This window comes from Mastomys coucha, unplaced genomic scaffold (assembly GCF_008632895.1).
Source record: "Mastomys coucha isolate ucsf_1 unplaced genomic scaffold, UCSF_Mcou_1 pScaffold15, whole genome shotgun sequence".
Taxonomy (NCBI): domain Eukaryota; kingdom Metazoa; phylum Chordata; class Mammalia; order Rodentia; family Muridae; genus Mastomys; species Mastomys coucha.
In genome coordinates, this window is record NW_022196897.1 from 118017728 (window position 1) to 118042354 (window position 24627).

Consider the following 24627-nt stretch of genomic DNA (forward strand, 5'->3'; position numbering starts at 1 on the left):
ACAGGGCTTTGCTGAAACCCCCAGGGTTCTGATGCAAGAAGCTCTTTCTCGAAACCTTCCCCAGTCCCAATTTCCAGAAATCTCCCTCCCCCACTTTCATTCTTTGCTCCTTGACTATGAGGTTTTTCATAACTCATGAAAGTGTTGGTGTTAATTTGTCCCTTTTCCCCACTGTTAATTTTAAAAAGCGATGTGTGCTGGCAAGTTTGAGCTACTTTGAATGTACAGAAAATTACAAGTGAATGAATGAGATCTGCAGTGTAGTCCAGATAAGGTCCCGTGGCTGGGTAACCATGCTTGTGAGAAGTCCATGAGTAAGAAGCTGCAGACCAACCCTGACACTTGAGGGTTCAAGAAGAGGCCCATCAGCTGTTTGTCTAAATGCTTAATGTGTCAAATCGAGGGAATCAGCTTCAAAGAAGACGTTCTGTTTTATGGCATGATGTGTGATTGCTTGGAATCACCAAGTTTATTATGAAAACTCTTGCATTCTCTGCATTTGGAAGTTGTCAGTGCTAAGATCATCCACCCATTGACTGCTACTCCTGTTCTCTCCCTTCCTCTTCCATTCCTATCTGTGGTCAAGAATGAGAGGGACCTTGCCTTGGGTCTTACCATATGTGATTGCAGCTTCTTCCTCACACCTCCAAGCAGCCCTTGGCTAACTCTCTAGCTTAGAGGAGTGCACACAGAGGTATGGTCTGCCTGCTGGGGGGATGGATCAAACCCCACTTCACTCCTTAGGTGCTGCTGGGTGTCAAGCTATGAAAGAGGAAAGAAATGACTGTGTTTTCATGATGAACCATTATAAAGTGAGATATCAGCAAAGATCCAAGGCCATGGCATTGGCTCTCCTGGAACATCCCACTGCCCCTGAGCTGCATGGTGGGGTCTGCTTTGTGACTGTGCCCAATCTATTAGGGAAAATCATACACGGATCCTCCAGTTTACTCTGTAACATTGGCAATTAGATATTTAATTACTGCTGTGGCACAGATCACAGTGCAAAGTGGGGCAGGAGCCTTCCCTGTAATTTGATTCATTTTCTTTTGGAGAGAAACACCACCAAGTGCAGGATAGAAGCAGGGGCTGATGGCATAATTGCCACATGCATCTTGTGGGAGCACTTCCTTGGCATCCCTATGTCCCACTCCCTGGCACAGGAAAGCAGCTGACACCTGGAGGGTGAGGAAGGAGCTGAAGGGGCTGATGGCTGATACCCAACAGTGAAGGAATGGGCAACATCCTTTTCCCCAGTTTAAAGTATCTCTTTATTGTATTTTTAAGGACTATATAGTCTGATGACATTTTGGCTGTCATGGACTGCACTTTAAGTGACAATATAGTGTATTCTTAGTACCTGGTGAGTACCTGGCATGGGCCATGGGCTCAGCAATATGTGATAGGGATGTCTTGACTCTCATATGGTTCCTTTTAAATGGCCACTCATTTCCAATATGCCCACACCGTGTCCCATGCCACCCTCTTGGCTGGTTGTACAGTGGGTCAGTAAATACTCTTTCCCCCTCCCTGTCCATGGTGGGGAGTTTCCTACACCATGGATGCTAGACTTGGGTCTTGTTACTTACTGTTGACATCAGACATGTAGACTGCATGCAGAGAATTTAAATGTGGTCTTGTGTGGCCTTTTTAATCCTGTTCTTGGACATGAAAAGAACGTGTTTCAGGTCACTGCTGCCTCTAGAATGGAAAGGCCCCTGAGTGGTCTTGAGCCGGCCTGATTGGGAACTTGATCTAACTGTATCTAGTGCATTTCAACCAAGTCCAATAGCTGTGGTGTGATCTGTCAGGAGTTTAAATCAGCAGGCTTCTGAGTTGGAATGTTGTTTGTTACAGAACATTATTAAAGCAACAAACTGAGGTCTATCCCCCTCCTATGATGGACATTGATGCCTGGTTTAGAGCAGTAGTAAACAACACCGGGGCTACTCATGAGAACCTGCAGAAGACAATGAGGCTGACCCCATTATAATCAGTGCCTTCCAGCATTAACGTAGCAGTCACAAAATACCTAACAGAAAGAATACAAAAGGGTAACGGCTTACTGTGGAGCATATCTTCAAGGGATATGAATCCAGAATGGCCGAGAAGGTAAGGGGCTTGGGGTGGCTCCATTCACATGAACTTGTGATGTGGCTTATTATATCTCAGAGGGTCAGGAAGTAGAAATCTAGGCCAGACCCAGAAGCAAATATCACCTCCAAATTGTACCTGCAGCGACCCACTTCTGCTATCCAGGATACAGTTTCCATGGTTCTACCACATCCCAAACCAGTACATCAGCCAGGGACCCGGTTTTCAAACATATCAGCCTGGGGGGATCGTCTACATCATAACATCCTGGAACTCCTTGCTCACTTCATGATCAAGTTCAGTCTCTGAAGTCTCAATGAGACAGCTGAGAAGGACCTACCCATCTCTGGGGCATCGAGCAGGTGTTAAGTGTGGGGAGCTGATAAAGTCCTGACTGGATGTGTATTACTGACATGGCCATGTCAAAGACCCATGGGAGTGTCAAAGCCTTCCAAATATGGGTGTTGGGAAATGGTTGATCTTTAGATGATGATGATGATGATGATGATGATAGTGATGATGATAAAACTGCAGAAAGTATCAACTGCAACTTCCTCCTCCAGATATTGATGAAGTTTTCAGAAACTCCCAACAGTAGTAGCAGCTTCCTTCTCCTGGATGACTGTACCTGAGACTATTCCCCCCACCCCCATCTAACTCCTACACAGATTAGCTCACCTACCTCCTCATTACTGCCATTTATAAAAAGTGAGCTGTTTCTGGACTGTTGCCGGTGTGTCTTCATCAAAAAGCACTACCCACCAGATCCCAGCTGTTCTGCATGTGTGCCTGACATTTTCTTATTCCCTGTTGCCCCAGTTAGGTCAGTCCCTAAGCTGTGTAGGTCTCCCCACAGCTGTCAGTCAACTAGGCAGAGAGACTAAGGTAAAGCAGCAGCAGCATTCTGAAGCACTCCACCGATGCCTCGAGGAGACTATACCACAGCCACGGCTGACTGTTCTAACTCCCGAGGACCCAGCATCAACCAAGGCTATTTGGAACACAGTATGCCCGGTTTTGTCTGTTTGTGAGTTATCTCCAGTCTCCCTGAACTCTAGATGGTCTTGCAGTCATTTCCAGTTAGACCAGAAGGGGACATTATTTCCCCTGGTAGTCCAGGAAGAGACTGTGGGTAATATCAAAGAGGCAAGACTGTCTTTAGCGCAAAACAAATGGCTATGATTGGTCCAAATACCTCTTCTTGGACTGTGAAGATGCTGTTTGGGCTCGCTTAGTCTCCTGGGACTGTGCTTCCCAGGTGTTAACAGTCAATGAAGGATTCTCTCTAGTGGTCTTTTTTTTTCTAACTTCAGTAGTGCAGGCTGAGCTGGTAACGTGGAGAACGAGTGAGCAGAGTAGTGGAGGAGCAGCTGAGGCGCTGGCAGGATGAGCTGTGAATCGGGTAAGGCAGCCAGTTGTTTGACAGGTGTGTGGGGGGGGGTCGTGTTGGGGGGTGGCGGGGAAGCAACTGAACGGTTTGAGAGCATCCAGGGCAGAAAGGAAGGAAGGTCGTGGAAGTAGAGAGATACTAGGAGAGCTGAGGCAGAAGGATATAAAGAGCCAGAGAAGAGAAACCACAGGCCTTGGTCCTAAAAGGATTCCAGAGAGTTCACAAGTCTCTTAGGACAAGGGTCTCAGACACTCCAGGAGAAGAGCTAGCTGCTGTCAAGACCTGAGGAGTCCCTGCTACCCAGGTCTGCCCAGAAGTCTCAGTCAAGGACTGAAGAACCTGTAGGGCTACAGGTTTGGGTATCTGAGGCTTGCGTGTGAACTGTAGCAACAGAGGGCTCTGCCTGCTGTAGCTCCCACTGGCCTACTACAGCCACTTGCTAAAGCCAAACACTGAAGGACACAAGTAGACAAGGGCTCGTGCTTGAAATGTGTCTCCTTACCTATGCACGATTCTATCTGGATGAAGCAAAGAGCCCAGGCCATCAGAATGGAAGCACCCACACATTCAAAAGTTCAGTATCTCCTCTGATACCTAAGGCAATCCCTTAATTTGAATCCTCTATTTTCTTTCTCTCTCTCTTTCTTTTTTAAAAAAGCCAAGTATTGTGGTATATGAGTGTAAGACTACATTTGGTGAGTTTGAGGCCAGCCTGGTCTACAGAGTGAGTTCCAGGACAGCCAGGGCTATACAAAGAAACCCTGTCTCGAAAAACCAAAAAAAAAAAAAAACCACATATGGATGACAGAGGCAAGAAAGCCAATATCAGCTAAATAACTAATTTCATACTGACTGGAGTGACATGAAACCATGTCTCAAAACAACAGCAATGAATATTTTTAATTAAAAATTGGAAGTGTTACATGTTTCCAGTGACAAGGTACACAGTAAACAGTCTCATTCCAAAACGGAGGAATGAAGGCATATGAATGAATTATCAGACCAAAGCGAACCAGAAACCCAGCCAGGCAAAGCACTAAGCCTGCTTTGCCTAGTCTAGTCTAGGTCTAGCACTCTGGACGTGTGGTGGCATGCAGTGCTGTGACCTACGTAGCTCTGGGCTTGGCCTGACTAGGCAGTTGGGGATGAAGAAAGAACAGGTACAGAAAAGTTGGGATCAGGTGGGATCTATCCTCTAATAGAGATGCATTGGCAGCTTGGAAACTCAGCACATTTACTATATCCAGCATAGAGAGCTGAATGAGGGGGCAGGCTAGCTAATTCCAGAGTGTGTGGGTCTCTGTAGGGAAGCAGTCTTGGGCTGTATTCTTTGGGGATGAAGAAGCCGTGGTTGATGCTTTCTGCACACACTAATCAATATCTGTATTTGGACCAGGGGAAGGGCCTGCCATACTTGTAGATCTAAGGCATTGGGTCTGTGACATGGTTGTACACATGTCTACAAAACACATTTACTCAGGATTTCATCCTTTCCCTACATATGTAAACTCCACTAGGCTTGAGCAGCCTATTGGAGCAGCCCTGCCACAGCATATGGGATCTCTTTGTTGGGTTAGCTCCATTCAATGCCTGAAGCTTTCTCTGATGTATATCCTATGGTCCCTGTATTTCCAACATCCTGGGTTCTCTATTGCCACTTAGGTTTCACCTACAGCTCCCAGGAACTACATAGAGGGAGTTCAACTCTGTTACACACTGCCTAGCCTCCTCAGAGTTCTTCTGGAATTTTTGTGCAAGCCTCAGTTAGTGACCCCCCCAACCCCTGACAATCGTATTCTGCATAAATGCAAAACCAGAATCACTGGGATGTGATACTGTGCCAGGTAGTTTTTATATCTACTCAACACAAGCTAAAGCTGAAAGAAGATGGGAAACTCCCTCCATACAATCTGGCTATAGGACACTTTCTTAACTAGTTACTGATGTGGGAGAGGCCAGCCCACTAGGTGCTATGAGAAAGTAGGCTGAGAAAAACCATGAGGAGCACTCCTTGAAGGCAGGCCAGAGAAAGAAAGAAGAAGGAAGACAAGGAGGAAGAGGAGGAAAAAGAGAAGGAGGAAGATGAGAATAAGAAGAAAGAGAAGAAGAGAGGCAGTTTTACCAGAATGGTTATAGAGATAGGTCACACAGAGAGAACAAGCTAGACACAGGTGAAGACAGAATGATCCAGAGAATGAGAATGGGCTAGAGGATTAGAACAATAGCAAGAGTAAGTATGAGGCCAAGCAGAGCAATTCAGTAAGAACTGAGAGAAGCTACACTAAATCAGTCAGCTTGGAGGGGAGTTTTGAGCCAGATTAGCTAAGTTGAACCAGTTGGCTAGAGATCAGAAAGAACTAGAAAGTGGTGGGCTTATCCAACAACAAGTTTCAGAGGCTGAAAACCTTCTAGGCCTAGATAAGATTGTACAGAGGCTAGAAGCTTCTAGAACTAGGCCTAAGTTCCAGGCAGATACAATAAGCTTCCAAGATGACAATTACATCAGGCAAATAAAAGTTACTTTTACATGTGAGTGATATGATTTTATACATAAATGCCCTTCAAGACCCCCACTTGAAAGCTCTTAGATCCTACAAAGCTTTCAGCAAAGTGGAAGGATACAAAATCAGTAGCCTTTATATGTCCTTTTGTTATTATGAACATGCTGATATAGAAAATAAGGGACACAACCCCATTCACAATAGCCTAAGGAAAAGAGAATTCCTTGTAGTAAACCCTAGCAGGAAAATGAAGAACTTCTTCTCTGCTAACCCTGAATACAGAGGAAAGAAACTAAAAAGACACTAGACAATAGAAAGATCTCCCATGCTTATAAATGGCCAATAAACTTGGGAAACTTGTTCTTCTCAATAGCCACGAGAGAAATCCAAATTGAAACTGCATTGAGATTCCATCTCGGCCCAGTTAGAATGTCATCCAGTAAGAAAACAAAATAAAAATGACTTGTGGAAGGGAGGATACTAATGGGCGGAGGGAGGCTTGAGGGAAAGGTAGGCATGTGTAGGTGAAACAGGCACAACATGCTATACACATCCATGTAAAAACATCCTCATGAACCACCGTAGCACATGCAATAAGTACATACAATGAAAAATTAACAAGCACAATGAAAGAAAGTTATTTTGAGTCAAAGTGACTCTCAGAAGAAATAAGGTAGAACACTTATATCTTGTAGACATAAAGCTTAGCCTCAATGTTGTCTGAGGCTCTGTGGAGGGGGAATAATATTTCGGGGGAATATTATTTCAGAAAGGGAAGCTTGCAATGTAGACTTAGAAATGCTAATAGTAAGTCTGTTAGTGCTAATAGGGAAATGATCAGGCAGAAAGCTGAAACATGGGTCAATTTATAGCAAGAAACTCGGTGGTGTTTTTAAGGACCACAGGATATGTCTGTCTCAGTCTTAAGATCGAATTTACTCTAGTTCTGTAGACTGTCTACCTCTATGGTAAGTCTGAATGCATGGAAGGAGCCTGTGTTATGTTTAAATAAGTTATCAGTAATGTTAATTTCTCCAAAAGAAAAGGAGTCTAAGATACTTAAAAGGGATTTAAGATGCAATTTTCAAAAAGCAAGTCTCCTATCTTGTAGATCTCCTGGTGGGGCATCCACAGTGGACTTGAGGTGACTGCTAGTGGTGTGCACTGGGAATAAGAACTGAATGGGCGTAAAGAAAGTGGTCCTTTCTCCCTCACGGGCTAAGCAGTAAGGCCACTCCAGCCTTCATATCTCTTGAAAGAGTTTCCTTGGTTAGAGATACTTCACTGATAGGGGAGGAGGGCCCTCCCACTGAAAGATCTGTTAGAAGACCTCGGAGCCTTAGGACTTGCTCATGAAAACAGGGAAGAGAGGCCTTTGAATTTCCCTGGAAAGTTGATTCAGAAATCATAGCCTCTGAATCCTCTAACAGTCCCAACACAGAGAGAATAAGTGCCCTGAGGAGGGTCAGTTACCTCATTCCTCAGGAAGTAGCAAGCCCTGTTGCCCTGGCTTAAGGTTTTCTGGAGATCTGAATCCACAAGAACAAAAAGAAACAAAGAGAAGTGAAGTTCCCTCTCCAATACAGCCTCCACATTGCAATGAGTCTACAGGGTCTACCTGTAGACCAGAGTAGAGATAGACCAAGGTTATAGAGCACACTCAGCAGAGCAGTGGGCAGGGAAAAACACAAGGGGTGAGGATGGGCTGGGGCATCTCCAATTTAGAAGAGTCCTCGTTTGATTAGGGTGGGCTACCCAGAGTGCAATTTTCCAGCATTTAATTTCCATAATGTAGAGTCTTCCTAATCGAGCCATATTCCACTCTAGGCAGTGTGGGTATGCCTCTATGCATGTAGTTTCCTGTTGTACAATGTCCATCCTGCAAACAAAGGCATTTCTATGGCATTGAGTTGCAGCCAATTTTGATTACCCACTGTTCTGCCACAGAGCCTCTTCTGGGAGACCTTTCTGAAGGAGGCTTCCACTGGAGATCCATTCCCTTTGGTCTCTGAGCCATGACTTTCATCTCCATAGAAGCCAAGGGAGAGGTCTGCCTCGGGTAAGAGAGGGCAGTCCACTAGAACACTGAAAATCAGTTTCCATAAACACCCCCACTCCGCCATCTGCCAGATGGCACTGAACAAAATAGAAAAGCTTGCAAAAAAACGTATCGTCAGAGTTAAAAAAACAAACAACAAACAAACAAAACACATCCCAGAAATATAAGTGGCACACTCCTCGGTGTCCCTCGCCTCTGTCTGAGGATAAAGTCTCTGCATAGCAGATCTCCCCTATCCCTATGCAGTGCTTTTCAGTTACTTAAAATGCCAGTCAGTGATACTAATTAACATTCTGGTGATAGCTACCTCTGCTTGAGGGTAATTTTTTAAATTAAAGACTTAAACAGATGAGTAAACTAAAGAGAGGCAAGATAAGAAACTGGTGTGGAGAAAAAAAAAAGAAGAAATTGAGTAATTTACTTAACGGTTTCAGAAAGAATTTAACTACAGGCTTAAAGTAGCCCTGTGCCACTCCTGAAGCACAGTTTATAGTGCATGACACTGGTGTAGGCAAGAGTTTAGATCTCTCTGTCTCTCTCTGTGTGTATCTGTTATCTGTGTGTCTGGGAGTGTGTCTGTGTATGTGTATCTGTGTGTGTCTCTGTGTCTATCTGTGTCTGTGGTGTGTGGGGTGGGGGTGGGTATTCATGCACAAGCTTTATTATCCTTCTCCAGTCCTTGTTTTGGAGGACAGGGAGAGTCGGAGGCTCAGAAAACATCACCCTAACCCCAATGCTGCTATGAAGAGAGCCTTAAGTCAAGGGCTCTCTGGCCTCCCTGTGGTCCTATCCTGAGGAATGCCTGGTGCTCCTTCTCTCTCTGTGCAAGGAGCTTTCTCCCAGGTTACCCCAGGGGACAAGAAGTGTTTCTTTCCCAGAAGGAATGTAACTGTTACAAAATCTCAGTCACTGGGAAATGTTAATTAACCCTTAGAGAAGAAACTAAAACTCAGACAACATGCATATATCCTGGAGGAACTGTGTTTTTTCTGGATCCACCCATTCAGCCTGAAAATCATTCACTAATTTAAAAAAAATGTTTCTAGAGCCCTCATCCCTAAAAGAGTGCTACAGTTGGGTGTAGAGTAGACAGGCTGACTGGTTAGTGAACTCCCGGGATCCTCTTCTCTCTTTCCTCCAACAAACACAGGCAACTGCGTCTGCCTTCTTTATGTGAGTGCTGGGGATTCCAACCCAGGCCTTCATGCTTACAGAGAAATGTTCTTCCCTCCTGAGCTACCTCAAAGCTCCTCTGCTTTGACTTCTTTTGATATATATATATAATCTTTCTTTTGAATTCTTTGTTTGGAATTCCAACTAAGTTACTCTCATTAGGAGCCATTGCTATGGGACTGTCATTTTAAGAGGAGACACATTGCCTGGAATTCTCATATTACTTGCATTTTTGTTTTGGGACTTCGGCATCTGGAGTTAGGTCATTGGTTGAATTTTTTGAAAGTTACCTTTCTTCTTTATTTACAATTTTTAAAAGTTATTTACTTTTTGTAAATGGGTGTTTTGTCAGAATGTGCACCATGTCTGCCCCTTGTGCCTAGTGCCTGTGGAAGCCAGAGCGTTAGATCCACTGGAACTGGGGTTACAGACTCAAGAACACAATCTTTCTGACCTCCACTGTAGAGAAGCAATCTAATTTCTCCATGGTAATCTGGATTAATCACCCCTTCTAACACCCACTCCTTCCTTAGCCTATCGGTGTAAGAATATCAGAAACCCCAAGTGGCCAGGAAGAAGTCTGAGCTTCCAATTCAATGGAATTTTTGTGGTGTCTCCTGGCAGGAGCACTTCCCCCTCTGGAACCAAAACCTCCATATCAGCAGAACTTAAAGTCCTGGAAACTAGAAGCAAAAAAAATATTCCTTGTGGGTCACTAGGAATGATAGTAGAACCTATCCAATTCTATCCTTTGGTTCCTGAACCCATAAATGCTGGCTCTAGGAGAAACCGTACCATATACTGGATGCTGATTCAAAGTACATCTTGACTCCCAGCAAAGCTACCATCACCTAATTGGTGCTGTAACTGTTTCGAGAGGCCATTCCACCCTTCTGTCACCAGGCCAGCTGCTCCACAACTGGCAGGCAGGCAGCAGCTGTAGCCATGTCAGTAGCAAGAGAGAACACTTCCTAGGTAAGAGGAAAAGGGGGAAGGTGAGCTATAGATGGTCATGTAGGTAGACAGCAAAGCAATGGGCGTCAAAAGCCCTCAGAGCTCTGGTGAGCAATTGAACAAATTAACTAAAGGTCTCTATCACTCACTGAAACCTAGACTCAGCTAAACATGATAACAAAATTCTGTACTATAAAATACTTGGCTTCATAACTCAATCATATTGGAGTAGTCCACATTCGCTGACTTTACAGTTCTCCTTCCTCATCCCCTGGAGAAAGTGCCTGGACTTTCCATTAAGAAACCAGTTGTCTATGGAGAAACAATTTCCCAATCTTAGCCTTGAGGTTTGGAGGGAGATCATTACACTTCCCAGCTCCGAGGTGATGTCATGGTCCAGGCATGACATATGAGAGCATTCTGTACCCCTGGACTGTTGTGAAGGAAGGACAGCTCCCGGTTACCGGTTAATCTATAACAAGTAGAGCTTGTGAGCAGGCGAGGGGAAGCTCTTCTAATATCTTCGGTCCTAGGTCTTTGAGTTTCCATGCCCTAAGAAACTTAGAGCTCTAAGGCCTGAGAGCCAGGAGTCTATTGCTCTAGATTTTTAGAAACTAGTGTTACCAGAGCATTTAGGTTCACAGTGTAGGCTCTAGGCTTAGTCACCAGTTCCAAACACATCAATTAAAGATATGAGTAGCAGTGAAAAACAGAGAAAGATTTACTCAATGTGGTCACACTTGAAATAGAAACAAATGAGGGAGTTCAGTGATTCCCTCCCATCCCAAGTTCATCTTTGGAATACTGGCATGAAAGTTTTTAAAATTGGTAAGAGGATTTCTGCTTAAATCTAAGCAGAAAGCAGTTGGTCACTCCCATGGCATTCATACCATTATTGCACCAAATGGCCCACCCATCTGGTTGCGTGCCCTTTAGGAGCATGGCTTTTGGAATCACCATCACCAGAAGTTATCCTTGTGGCAGGCAGCTCAACGATGCTACAAGGATGTCATCACCTAAATCACTGGAACCTGTGACAGTGTCACCTTATGTGGCAGAGGAGGCCTTGTAGATGTGGTGAGCTATGGCTTTGCAGGTGGAGACTGCCTTTTTCCAGGCCACCAGGGGAAAATCCTCCCGCTCGGGCCTGCGTGGAGACAGTGATGGGGATACCCAGCAATCACTGAGGCTTATCTTATTTGGAGTGTCACTTTCCAAGGCCAGTGACATCCCTCTGGAGCAGGGCAGCCTGATTGGAATGTGTCTTCAACTGTTGTAGTGTCTTCTGCAGCTGGCTGCCCAGGTCTCCACAGAGTGCTAGATAAGAGTCTGAAGCAGTCAGGCTGCCGTGAAGTTGCTTGGCTGACAGTTCCCTAATCAGGACAAATACAACCTTTCTTCATCTGCTCTACTGGGATGGGTCTGTAAGCATTCCTCCTGGCATTATAATTAGGGTATCCACTGCAATATGGTTGACCTACTAGGGGCCACATGAGTAATGAAAACTGACCTCCCTCTTCCAGCAGCTAGCAATTGCTAATAGTTCTTCTGCCAGCTGTGGGTGGGACTTTGTGCCCGCCACCCCCCTCTTCATGCTAGGATTTTGTCTAGCTTGAGGTTGTGCTTGCTGCCACAATTGCTATGAGATTGTAATGTACGACTGCCCAGTTGTGTCCCCAAACACTGTTTTCTTGTAATTACTCACATTCCCTGACTCTTACGATATTTCTATCCCTTTATGGGCCATGATCCCTAAGCCTTGGGCAGAAAGGGGTATGATATAGACATCCCATTTAGGGCTGAGCTGAGTATTGAGAAGTCTCTTATTCTCTGCATCTTGACCAGTTGTGAGTCTCTCTATTACTATTCAGAGTAAAGTTCTGGATAGTAGCAAAGAAGGTCCTCTGATAAGGTTCAGAGATATAGTAATCTGTGAGTATAATGGTAAGTATTTAGGATGTGGTTTAATACTATGTCCATTAGCCGAAGAATAGTCATTTCTCATCTAGAGTCTAGGAACTTTGTATCTACAAGTTCTTAGCACTTCTATTAGTGATAGGTATGGGCACATACACACAAATATACTTTTTTAAAGTTTAAATTGAATTACACTTTAGTGGGGTGACAATGCCCCTACTAGATACCATAAACTAACAAAAAGAAATCTCAGTTGTTAGCTAGTGAATTCTCATAGACAACCTCCCCCAAAAACATTACGGGTTATCATGCCAATGTTCTTGGTTCATCTAGAACTTGAAAGTAAAACTCTATTGGTGAAGGCATCACATACTTTAGTCATAGAGTGAGGGAAACAAGCTGGTACTCACCTGGAAGCTTCATCCTGTTGGATCGCTTTCATACTATGCATGAGTCCGGCAGAAAAAAACCCAAACCAATAATAACTAATCACCTGTGGCCAACTGCTAGCGTGGGGACAATCTACATGCAGAAAAAGACTCTGAGTGTGACGCAAAAGCAAGCCTCTGAGTAATGCATGAACACTGGCAGCCATGGTAACAGCAATAAGGGCAGCCCTTGGCAGAGGCCCTGTGGTCTCTGTGTGTCCTTAAGGCTTCAGGCAAGAGCTGATGGAATGGGCCTTTCCAGATGTTTGGACCATGCAGACGAAAGGTCAAAAGCTCAAGACCCACCTGAGATACAGAACAAGCTGAAGGCCAGCTTGGGAAACTCGGTGAAACTCCATCTCAAAATAAAAAGTGAAATGAAGGCCAGGGCTCTAGCTGGGTGGCATAGTGCCTGCCTGGCATGGATAAAGCCTGGGTTCCATGCATAGCAATGAAACACCGAAAACTGAAGCAAGACTCCTCCTGGAGAAGGTGTTTATATCTGTTGGGGTCATGGCATATTTAAAAGGATGGTGGCAACCCCTGTATCAGAAAACTTTTCAGAAGAGGAGACACCCTCACATTGAAACCTCGGCTATAAGCAATGTTAAAAAGCAGTCAGTGGCCAGGTATGGTGGCACATGCCTGCAACCCCATTTGTTCAAGAGACATCTTAGGTTATATGAGGAGGTCCTGTTTGTAAACTGCCCGCCCCCACAAAAACCAAATCGCAACAATGCAAATCATGATTAGTAAATTAAAACAACATAGCATGGGGCTGGAGAGATGGCGCAGCAATTAAGAGCACTGGCTGCTCTTCCAGAGGACCTGGTTTCACTTCCTAGCACCCTCGTGGTGGCTCACATTCATCTGTAACTCCAGTTCCTGGGGACTCGATGCTCTCTGCTGGCCTCTGTGGGCACTGCATGCATGTGGTGTATAGACACACAAGCAGGCAAAACACCCAAACACGTAAAAGCAAACATTTTTTTAATTACTTCTAACAAAATGAAACATGGCCTTCCGCCTTGAGAAGTGATTGGTAGGGCTGCAAAGCTGACTCTTCACACAGCCAGACAGGGAATGGATAACATTTAGAACAAAGACACTATAGCATTATGGTGTCGGCAGGAAAGCACACTGTTATGCAGAAAGTGCTTTTGTAGTTGCAGAAAAACATTTTAAAAAGTGAAAAATATGTGTCTCTGGGACAACCTGGATGAAGAAAGTGCTGCTTTTTAAATTGTATTTCAGTATCCAGCATTTTATTTAAAGCCAGACTTTTTAAAAAAACACCAAATCCAGATCTATTCTTAGATTGTGGAAATATGATGACTGGGTATCGGGACCGATCGTTTAAGAGCATCCTTGGTATAATTTCAACTTGTTTGCAAGAAGAGCAGAAAGAGGACAGAAGGAGAAACCCCAACCTTTTATTGTAATGCACAGAAATTGAAATTGTACGTGGGTGGACGTCCAGGATGATTCCCTACTCTACAGATTCAGCACAAATAAGCATCCGAGTCAATTTGAAAGACAGACAAGGATTATATCGCTCCTTTATGCTTCTATCAGCATGAACCACCTTCATGTAGACAGAATTAATTAGAAAGTGAAGTTTTCTGTTGTATATACAAGTGCAGATTCACTGCAGACTGCAGGCCGAATCCAGCTCTAACCAACCCTGCTAAGTGTCCAGGTCTTGTCTCCAGGCAGCCCTGAGTCCAGACTTATACTAAAGGACATAAGTTTATTGCCTGAACTCACAACAACCTCCCTGAGACTGTGTGACATTAAGAGTCATCAGAATGTCCTCAAGGCCCAGGTTGCCAGTTCCTAACTCATTTTTCTGTGTTCAAGTGCAGCCTCCGGGAAGACTCCAGGTGAAATGAGTGAACATGGAAGAACAGATTTGTTATAACTCACCAGCTTGCTACCAAGCTAGATTCTTCCTGTGGGTCCTATGGAGTGGGATGGTGGAAGGAGAAATTTCAGGAGAGTGAAGAAGCATAAGCTACTCCTGTGTGTGGGAGCATGGAGCTGAGCATCCTTGTATCGGGCCGAGGGGCCTTGTAAATGCTGCCAGCCCTATCTGTCACTAGGGAAATGGGAGAGGCAGATGGACCACTTTGGTGAATATAAAGCAGGTGGTATGGAAGGGATGCAGAAGGGACTGCTGGGTCGCCTGAAATGTTCACTTTCATTTAAACGCTTTGAAGCAGCATCAGCCACAAATTTGCTAATAGTAAAGTGCTAATAGTATATTCAAAGCAGGCCGTCGTGAGGTGTGTGAAATAAGAGATAGGCTGTGAATTAAAGTAGAGGAATTAATGAGAGCATGCTTCTATAATTTCCAATGAGGTGCAGCTAACAGAAAGAAATCCTGACCTGCACCTATGTGTTTGTTAGTTTTCTGTTTGTTTGGTTGGTTTAGTTTGGTTTGGTTTTTTTTTTTTTTTTTTTTTTTTTTTTTTTTTTTTTTTTAACTCGATATAAGTTACAATTATCTGGGAAGAGGGAACCTCAATTGAGAAAATGCCTCCATCAAATTGATTATAGGCAAGTCTGTGGGGGCATTTCGTTGATTAATGATTAATGTGGGAAGGTCCTGCCCATTGTGGGTGGGGCCACCCGTTGGTAGGTGGTCCTGAGTAGTATAAGAAAGCAGACTGAGCAAGCCATGAGGAACACATCAGTAAGCGATGCTCCTCCAGGGTCTCTGCTTCAGGACCTGCCTCTAGGACCCTTCCTCTAGCTCCCTGAGCTTGCGTCCTTTCATGACAGGCTGTAAGAAGAGAGATGAAGGTTGCTTTTGCCTGTGGCTATCACAGCAGTAGAAAGCCAACAAGTAAACACTAAGTAGCCATGCTTTTTAGAGATGCCGAAACTTGGGCTGGCGAGATGGCTCAGCGGGTAAGAGCACTGACTGCTCTTCCAGAGGTCCTGAGTTCAGATCCCAGCAACCACATGGTGGCTCACAACCACCCGTAATGAGATCTGACGCCCTCTTCTGGAGTGTCTGAAGACAGCTACAGTGAATTAACGCTGGAGCAAGTGGGGCCGGAGCTAACTGGGCCAGCAGAGGTCGTGAGTTCAATTTCCAGCAGCCACACACATGATAGCTCACGGTCATCTGTACAGTTACAGTGTATTCATACCCATAAAATAAATAAAATAAATCTTTTAAAAAAAAGAGAGAGAGAGATGCCGAAGCTCCCACAGCAAAGGCCTCCTCCGTCTGAAGGGCTTCCCTGAGAAAACTCTCCAATGTTCTTTAAGTACTTACTCTCCAGTCGACCCTTCACCAGCCTGCTCAGCAGCATTTACCATTTGGTCTTACAGTAATGTGTTTATTGACCAGCTTGGATTGAGGGATTTATTCTAATGTTTCAGAATAAGTGAATGGAAGAATTGAAGTTTTGTGGCATTTACTATTTCCCTCAAAAGCGGGACTTAACAAATGTACAGAACACACGATTTTGCTTGCATAGTCAATGCAGCCCCTCGGCTGATATATTTGAAACTATAAAATACTAATAGCTGGCTGGCTGCTTAGCCTGTTTGTGCTAATAGATTTTCATTAGAAAGAATACAAACATTTCTTCTGTCTAACTAAAAAGAGATCCAAGATTACCGAAGATTTTCAAAGATGAAATGCACTGTGGATTAATCCCACAATCCTCTTTGGAAGCTTTATTCCAGGCTGGTATGGGCCACTGTGGCTCTCTATTGGGGTCTCCTAACAATCAGGGCACAATGGGATGCTGATTTGAGGAGAACCATGCTTCTTTGATTTCAAGCCCACAGTGGGCCAAACTCTATAGTAGGTGTGTTTACCAGGCGGTGTGGCTTGAACTCATCCTACAGAGTTCACATGTTAGACACTTAGTCCCCAAATGACTGCTCATAGTATTTAGAAGCAAGAGCTGTAGGAGATGGTAGGATTAGATGTGGTCACAGGGTAGAGCTGAGGCAAAAAGACAGTGAGTTTGAGTCCAGCCTGAGCCATACAGTCTCAAAAAAAAAAAAAAAAATCAGAGAAAAAAGGGGAATCACAAGTTCTAAAGAACAACATCACATTTAGTAATGATCACATGCAACCATCACAGTGTGCTCAGTCCCCAGTTTTTCACACTCTCAGGAGATACTCACAAAGATAACGAGCTCTTTGAAACTAAATTTAAGGAAATACAAATGCCAAAGGGCAATTAGCTGGTTTTATCAACCTGCCCTTGATCCCAGCTAATATCATGGCTTTTTCTGAATTCTCAGAAAAACAGGACATTTAAATTTATTTTATACTCTTTTAAACAAAAACCATCTGAGGACATGCACCAGATCAATACAGATGCTCTGAGACTGTGGGGCATCGGAGGTCATTTCACGCATTGGCTCCATTGTCTTTCAGGAGCCAATGTTTAACATCAAGAAGAAGGAAGGATAACTGCTGCTCGTCAAGATTGTTAAAAGAAAAAAAAATGCCCCTTCTGACTTGATTCTTTTTGTACAACACAGGAAAAGGGATCACATTATAGCCAGACCCTCTAATGAGAAGGAACCTTTCACTCCCGTGAAGGTGTGGTTTCCTTAGGTCCCTTGCTCAGATCCCCACCCCCACTTCATGCTCTCTAGGGAGCAGCCCTCTATCTGCCACCAACAGGACCATGAGTGGCAATGGCATGCACACCAATGGAGCAGAAGAGAAGATCCAGACTGGACGAAGATGCCAAAAATACACATTGCCAAAAAAGACAGCCTCTCCAACCAGTGGTGCTTCAGGACCCATAAAGTCACATATAGAAGAACAAAGCTAGTACCTTAGCTCTCACCATCAAGAATCAACTCCAAAAACACGCAAGACTTTCACTTAAGACCTGAAAGCAGGGAGAATATTTTTAAGAAACAAGACTCTGAACAGGACTCCAGCTGCTCAGGAAATAAGGCCAACTGACAAATGGGACCCTGGGAAATTAAATAGCTTCTGAATAGCAGAGGGAGCAGCCTCACTCAGTCACCAGAGAAATGCAAGCCAAAGCCTCATTGAGGGGCCAGGAGAGATGATGGCTCAGTGGCTATGAACAATGGCTGTCTTCCAGAGAACCTGGGTTAGATTCTCAGCAGCTAGATGGCAGTTCACAATCATCTGTAATTCCAGTTCTTGGGGATCTGATCTCTTCTTCTGGACTCCTTGGGCACCAAGCACACATGTGGTACATAGACATACATGCAAGCAAAATACCCATATATAAAAAACACTACCGCCACCAAACCTACACTGAGATTCCATCTTTCCCCAGTCATAAAGGCAGACATAAAGGCTGGAGAGGATGTGGGAAAAGAGAGCACTTGAGCTACTGGGCATGTGTCTTAGTCAGGGTTTCTATTCCTGTACTACACCATGACTAAGAAGCAAATTGGGGAGGAAAGGGTTTATTCAGCTTACATTTCCACGTTGCTGTTCATCACCAAAGGAAGTCAGGACTAGAATTCAAGCAGGTCAGGAAGCAGGAGCTGATGCAGAGGCCATGGAGGGATGTTCCTTACTGGCTTGCTTCTCCTGGCTTGCTCAGCCTGCTCTCTTAGAGAACCCAAGACTACCAGCCCAGGGATGGTACCACCCACAAGGGGCCCTCCTCCCTTGATCACTAATTGAGAAAATTCCCCATAGCTGGACCTCATGGAGGCACTTCCCCAACTGAAGCTCCCTTCTCTGTGATAACTCCAGCCTGTGTCAAGTTGACACAAAACCAGCCAGTACAGCATATAAACTAATCCAGCCATCATGGAAGTCAGTATGGACACTTATTAGAAAATTAACAGTAGATCCACATGACCCAGCTATATCACTAATGGATATTAACTCAAAGGACTCTAAAATGACACATTATAAGGACATTTACACATCAACATTTTAGCCCCACTGCTCATACCAGTGAAGCTAGGTATCCAGCAACAGAAGTAGGGATAAAATGTGCCATAAATTCAATGGAAAAGTTCTCAGCTATACAGAGAATAAATTATGCTATTTGCATGACAATAGGTTAAAATGGTAAAAAAAAGTATTGAGTTAATTAAGCTACTTTTATTTGTGTTCTCATAAAATGAAAACAGAAATAATATTGTTTAGAACAATGGTGAGAGTTAGGAGCAGTGAAAAAGAGAGGAGGGTAGGGGAGCTGGGGAAAATGTTCTTGGAGTCTATGAGAAAGGAAAATTCAATTCTTTAAGATGTAATTAAGAACTAAGCCATGGTAGGACTCAGGGCTCCAGCCGCATATGTAGCAGAGGGTGGCCTAGTTGGTCATAAATGGGAGGAGAGGCCCTTGGTCCTGTGAAGGCTCTATGCCCCAGTGTAGGGGAATGCCAGGGCCAGAAAGCGGGAGAGGGTAGGTTGGTGAGCAGGGGCAGGAGGGAGGGAATAGGGTTTTGGGTCTTTTGTTTTGTTTTGTTTTTGTTTTTTGGTTTTTGGTTTTTTTACAGAGGTGAAACCAGGAAAGGAGAGAACATTTGAAATGTAAATAAAGAAGAAAATATCTAATAAAAAAAAGAACTATGCCAACTAGAAAGATGGCTCAGTGGTTAAGAGCACTGGTCCTCTTCCAGAGAACCCAGTTCAGTTCCTAGGACCTACATAGCAGTCCATAACCAGACTTTACACTCTTCTAGTCTCCTCAGGCATGAAGCATTCAAGTAATGCACAGACTTACCTGCAGGCAAAATACCAATACACCTAAAATAAATACTTTTAAAGGATGTATTTAAAGATACAACATCTACAATGTACATTCTCTTAGACAATTATTTTTATGGTGCTGGGAATAAATTTTAAATTTTAATTTAGCCAACCTGGTATGATGGTACTTTGCTGTGATGCCAACACTTAAGAAGTTAGAATCCAGCAAATCAGGAGTTCAAAGTCATCCTCAACTGTAGAGTGAGTTTGAGGCCAACTTGAGCACATGAGGCTACTATGTCTCAAAAAAAAAAAAAGGGAAATAAAAATAAAGAAATTTAAATTTTGCGAGAGTGGGTGGGTGGGTCAGGGAACGCCCTCATAGAAGCAGAAGGAGGGAGGAGGGGGTTCGGGGGTGGGGGGACTGGGAAAGGGGATAACATTTGAAATGTAAATAAAGAAAATATCCAAGAAAAAAAAGGAAAAAAGAAAAAAACAAATTTAAAAAAGAAGAAATTTAAATTTTAACAGAAATAAAGTAAATCACACTATGCTTGTGGGCTTGTTGGTTTTGTAGAGCCTAAAGAGAGTAGGGGAGTTTTTACTGGTATATACTCCACCTCTTAAATAGAAACACTCTGAATATTGATGAAAAGGCTCCATTCAGGGGGCAACAGCAGACCTTTAACTGACAAATTGTGTTCTTCTACTGCCATGCTGACTATCTGTTGAGGTGTCTAGGTCTTCCCTAGGGAGCTATGGCTCCAAAGGTGCCAACTCCTACAGCAAGAGAAGAGTGAGGTGGGCCAGCTAGAGAGAAGCTCCCCTTGAGGACTGTAGCCCTTCTCAGGCTTCTAGACAATGAGATCTACAAAGGGAGCCTTTTCTAGACACATTAGACCTAACTTTACAGGCACAGAGGATGACATCATCCAAGAGTGACAGTGGTGACTGAAAAATGTGAGAGTCAAGGGCTGACCTACTGTGAGCTTAGGGTGCAAGCACTAGAGTGGGCAGACCCTTTCTTTATGATACCATGTATGTGGGAAATGACAGCTTCCAGAAATATAATAATGCCCCAAACTAAAGAACCAGGCAAGGTTCACATCTCCATCTGCAAAACCACCTCCCCTCTGTGCTATTTCCTCAGAATCAGGAAAGCCACTGGTGTCATTTAGTTTAAGTACACAGGTCTAACAGTTAGGGGATGGATGGTGTAAGTCCCTGACCTGAGGGCCAATGGGCACAAAAGTATCAGGGCTCAAAGATTAGATCTTAGCTCAAGCAGAGAGAGCAAATATCCCCCTCCATCACCATTTGTGACAGGATATTTATTTGATTACACTGTGAACCCTGAGATTATGTTATTTACTGAAAAACAAACAAACAAAAAGCAAAAAACAACAACCTGTTCAGCCTTAGTATGGAACTCTGGCTGGAATTAGACATGTCACCTTTAATCCCAAACATTGGAGATAAAAGTTAATCTGCAGAAGGAAGCACCACATTTGAAAGGGATGTCTAATTGAGTAGCAGACAAAGAGACAAATCAGAGAAACATTTGACGGAATAGGATATGCCCAACTCTCACAAGAACAGCAAAGAAAGGGAAGCTCCTTAAGAGAGCAGTGCAGAGAAAAAAAGGATGGAGGCAGTTTTACCAGGAGGGTTTTACAGGGATGGGTTGGAGAAAGAAGCTAGACACAGGTGAAGGCAGAATGAGTCAGAGAATAAGAAGGAACCCCAAGATTAGAACAGATTGACAGAGATAATTTGAGGTCAAGCAGAGCAATTCAGGAGAAGCCAGAATGAATCAGTCAGCATGGAGAGAAGTTTGAGCTGGAACAGATGAGTTGAATCAGCCAGGCAGAGACCAGAAATACGTAGAAAGGGTGAGCTTATTCAGCAGTAAGTTTCAAAGGCTGATAACATTCTAGGCCTAGACAAGGTTGTAGAGAGGCTAGAAGCTTCCAGGATTATGCCTAGGTTAGCAGACTGAGGCAGTAAGCCTCTGAGACAACAATTATTACAGGAGAATAAAGGTTACTTTTACAACTGTTTTGTTCTCTTCAGGCTTTCAGTGGATTGGACGATGCCTACCATGCTAGAAAAGACAGATGGCAGAGCTGGTGTATGCCGTTCATCTGAGCATTCATGAGGCAGAGGCAGAGGTCCATCATCATAGACACAAGTGTGTGATTTTCTCATATTTCCATTTATACTGAAGGCAAGAATTGGGAATTGCAAACACACATAAATAGAAAGCAAGGTTGTTAGCTAATGGCAGGGAGTTTCTTGAATTTGATGACCATAATCTAAAATTAAGCATTGATGTTTCCATAATCCTGGAGATGTGCTAAAATCACTGGGGCTTACATCTTAAGAAAGTAAAATTTCTTTCTCAAGGTCATTATATAAAACGCTATCACAAGATAAGGCTTATTATAGTTCCATTTTATATGTGGAAAAATTTAAGTATTTAACTAATTTTGGTATTCAAGGCCAGCCTGGTCTACAGAGTGAGCTCCAGGACAGCCAGGGCTACACAGAGAAACCCTGTCTCAAAAAACAAACAAACAACCCCCCCCCAAAACAAAACAAAAATAAATAAATAAAATTCTCATTTAATATTAGTTAATACAGCAAAGACAATTCTACCTACCTACTCTACTTCCTTCCTTAAAGGTTTGGCAGGGCAGGGAGATGGGAGTGGGTGGGTGGGTGGATGGGGGAGCACCCTCATAGAAGCAGGGAAAGGGGGATGGGATAGGAGGTTTGCAGAGGGGAAACTGGGAAAGGGGATAAAAAATATTTGAAATGTAAATAAATCAAATATCCAATTAAAAAAAAAGAGGCAAAGGCACACAGATCTCTGTGTCTGAAGCCAGCCTGCTCTAGAGTGAGTTCCATGACAACCAGGGCTACACAGAGAAACTCCCCCACCAAAAAAGATGTAGATAGCCTTTACTTACTTTACCAGTTCAATCACTGATCTCCCCTAGAAGCACAGGCACCCCCCCCCAAATATCAGCTATGTGGGCACCCCTTAGCCCAGTCAAAGTAACATAAAATCGAGCATGAATTGCTCACTATACTGACTCTCCTCTGCTATTTCTCTGGCTGCCTGCTGGTCAGAGAGAATCAAGATCTTGGCTAGACTGAACCGCATAAGAACGTTCCCTAATCCTTACTCTGGGCCCCCAGTCTTTCTCTCCAGTCAGTGGATGTGACCAAGGCTTTGAAGGCTTAGCAGGGAAGACTGTGCACTCAAGCCTGAGAAGAGTCATAAGTTTGTCTCACATGGAACTGTAGTAAGAATTCCTATCATTCTGTCATTATTCTGTATCCACGACTCCAACTTAAAACCCAAACAAAAGCCTCTGTGTGCTCCATTGGCCCTTGGCTGCTACACATAGACCTTAGCCATCTGTTGGGCAGTTTGCCCGAGTCTTGTCTTGCTGTGGCAGCCTGTATTTTACTTACAATGGGACTCTTGAATGTAAGAGTTGACTTTACTAGAGACTAAAGTAATAGAATAGTTATTACGCTTTGTCTCCTTGATAATCCAAGATGCTTTCACAGAGAATCCTCATTTTCAGACACTTGAAGTCTACAAGGAACTTTGCTTTTCCATACTGTGTTTACAAACACCAGATGAGAAAGAATGGGAAACTTGAGAAAGACTCTCTGGTAACTGGTGGGAAGGAGAGCATTTGCCCTGTCTACCCTGTGATGGTGTACACTTACCACAGCACTCAAAGCAAAAGAAAGCTAGACATCTCACGCCAAATGCTGACACATATTGCTAAAGCATGACTAATGAACCTATGGGTCATGACCTGGAGGGCAAAAGACACTTTCATAAGGGTAGTATATCGGCCCATCCTGCATATCGGATGTTTACATTACAGTTCATAATAATAGCAAAATTGCTATTCTGATGTAGCAATGAAATAATTTTATGGTTGAGGATCACTGCAGCATGAGGAACTGTATTGAAAGGTCACAGCATTAGGAAGGTTGGGAACCACTGTGCTAAAAGTTTAAAAGGAACTTCCATGAAATTCCCCATCTTCTCTCTTGGCATTTACTCTATTGAGACACAATCTTTACTGGCCTGGAAGACAAACAAACAAGCAAACAAAAAGTCATGTTGGGAGCATGTGTGGGGCAACTTTGGGACCATTTCTGTTCTCACCAGGGCGTCACTGGAGTATTAGGGGCAGGATTCCCACTTTACTCCTCTGTCTAGACCTAGACAGACGCCACACAGTTGTTTCATCCAACCCCTCTGACTTCCCTGCCATGGACTAACCACCACACATCTTTTGTCTAGATGCCTAAAAAGTATTGATGCCATGACTTAGCATCTCACCATCTACTGTGTCCTCTTCTATCCCCAGCCTCATCATCAGAAGATCTACCACTGTCTATCCAAAATATATAAAATGAAAAAGATTGAACTTCCTTTTCTGTGTCTCACAGCATTCTCCTGAACAAACTAGAAGAGAAACAACCAAAGGAAAAGACCATGAAGAGGTGACATGGCTGTTGGAGCCCAGGAATGCTGGTACTAATCGTACACATCTCTTGTACTCAATGATAAAAGGTCAAAACGTGGAGCCCAGGAATGGAGCCTGTACCTTTCTTTCCCAAACCATATAGGTATGGGGCTCATTCTTCCAGACCTGCAAAATTCAAGGACAATTTTCTTGAATTTTGTACTCCCCAGCCTTATCGTCCCTTCCACCCACTAAAGGTGGAAGTTGCTAGCAATTTCCCTTTTTGAGGGTAGACTTAAAATTGTTCAGTTTTTGAGTTTTGCCACTTGGTCTGAATGTCAGATTTATATTACTAAAGAGCTTTTGCGAGACTGGATCCTAGATATAGACTCTACACTGAGTCCTAGACTCTGGACCGAGTCCTCCTCCTCCAGGTCTGTATCTAAGAGCCATTAGGACAAGCAACTCCATAAACTGTTACACCTTAATTTAGACTCAGATTGCTAAAACACCATAGTAGTAAGGAAAGCTAAAATCAACGGGGAAAGGGAAGGGTCATGGAAAGAGGAGGACACTCACTCCAGAATCTTTTTAGGGTACTTTGTGTGAGGGTATGTCTCTGTATATTCAATGTTAATTCTGTACCTGCAAAGAGCTAAATACTGGCAGGACCTTGGTATTGTTCCTCCCTCGCTTGCCTTCTGCAATCTAGAATTGGATTGGATTGGCTGTCATAAAGAGGTGACAGCCAATAGCTGGACAGGAAGTGGAGGGTGGAACTTCCAGAGCATGAGAGAGATGCAGGGAGGATAGGGTTAGGGTAGACTGCCCCGCTAAGGCCTCTGTGTCATTATTTATATTGCTGGCGGGTTTGAGAAAGTCCTGCTATAGAATCTGGTTATATTCCCTGACACCTGGGACACAATGGATTGTCCA

At 43.8% G+C, this 24627-nt stretch overlaps 2 long non-coding RNA genes across 4 annotated transcripts; one reads left to right on the forward strand and one right to left on the reverse strand.

The window, feature by feature from the left end:
- Window positions 1–946: 946 nt before the first annotated feature.
- On the reverse strand, window positions 947–24392 carry LOC116092372. Of its 3 annotated transcripts, none has more exons than XR_004119228.1 (4): window positions 24337–24392; window positions 10013–10188; window positions 1590–1656; window positions 947–1178 (listed from the first exon to the last, which is right to left on the reverse strand). It is a non-coding gene; the product is annotated as an uncharacterized LOC116092372 (long non-coding RNA). The 3 variants fall into 3 exon arrangements; XR_004119226.1 differs by having other exon boundaries at window positions 1590–1701; XR_004119227.1 differs by lacking the exon at window positions 24337–24392 and adding an exon at window positions 22381–22472 and having other exon boundaries at window positions 1590–1701.
- Window positions 22576–23816, forward strand: LOC116092371. Its single transcript, XR_004119224.1, has 2 exons — window positions 22576–22688; window positions 23675–23816. It is a non-coding gene; the product is annotated as an uncharacterized LOC116092371 (long non-coding RNA).
- Window positions 24393–24627: the final 235 nt, after the last annotated feature.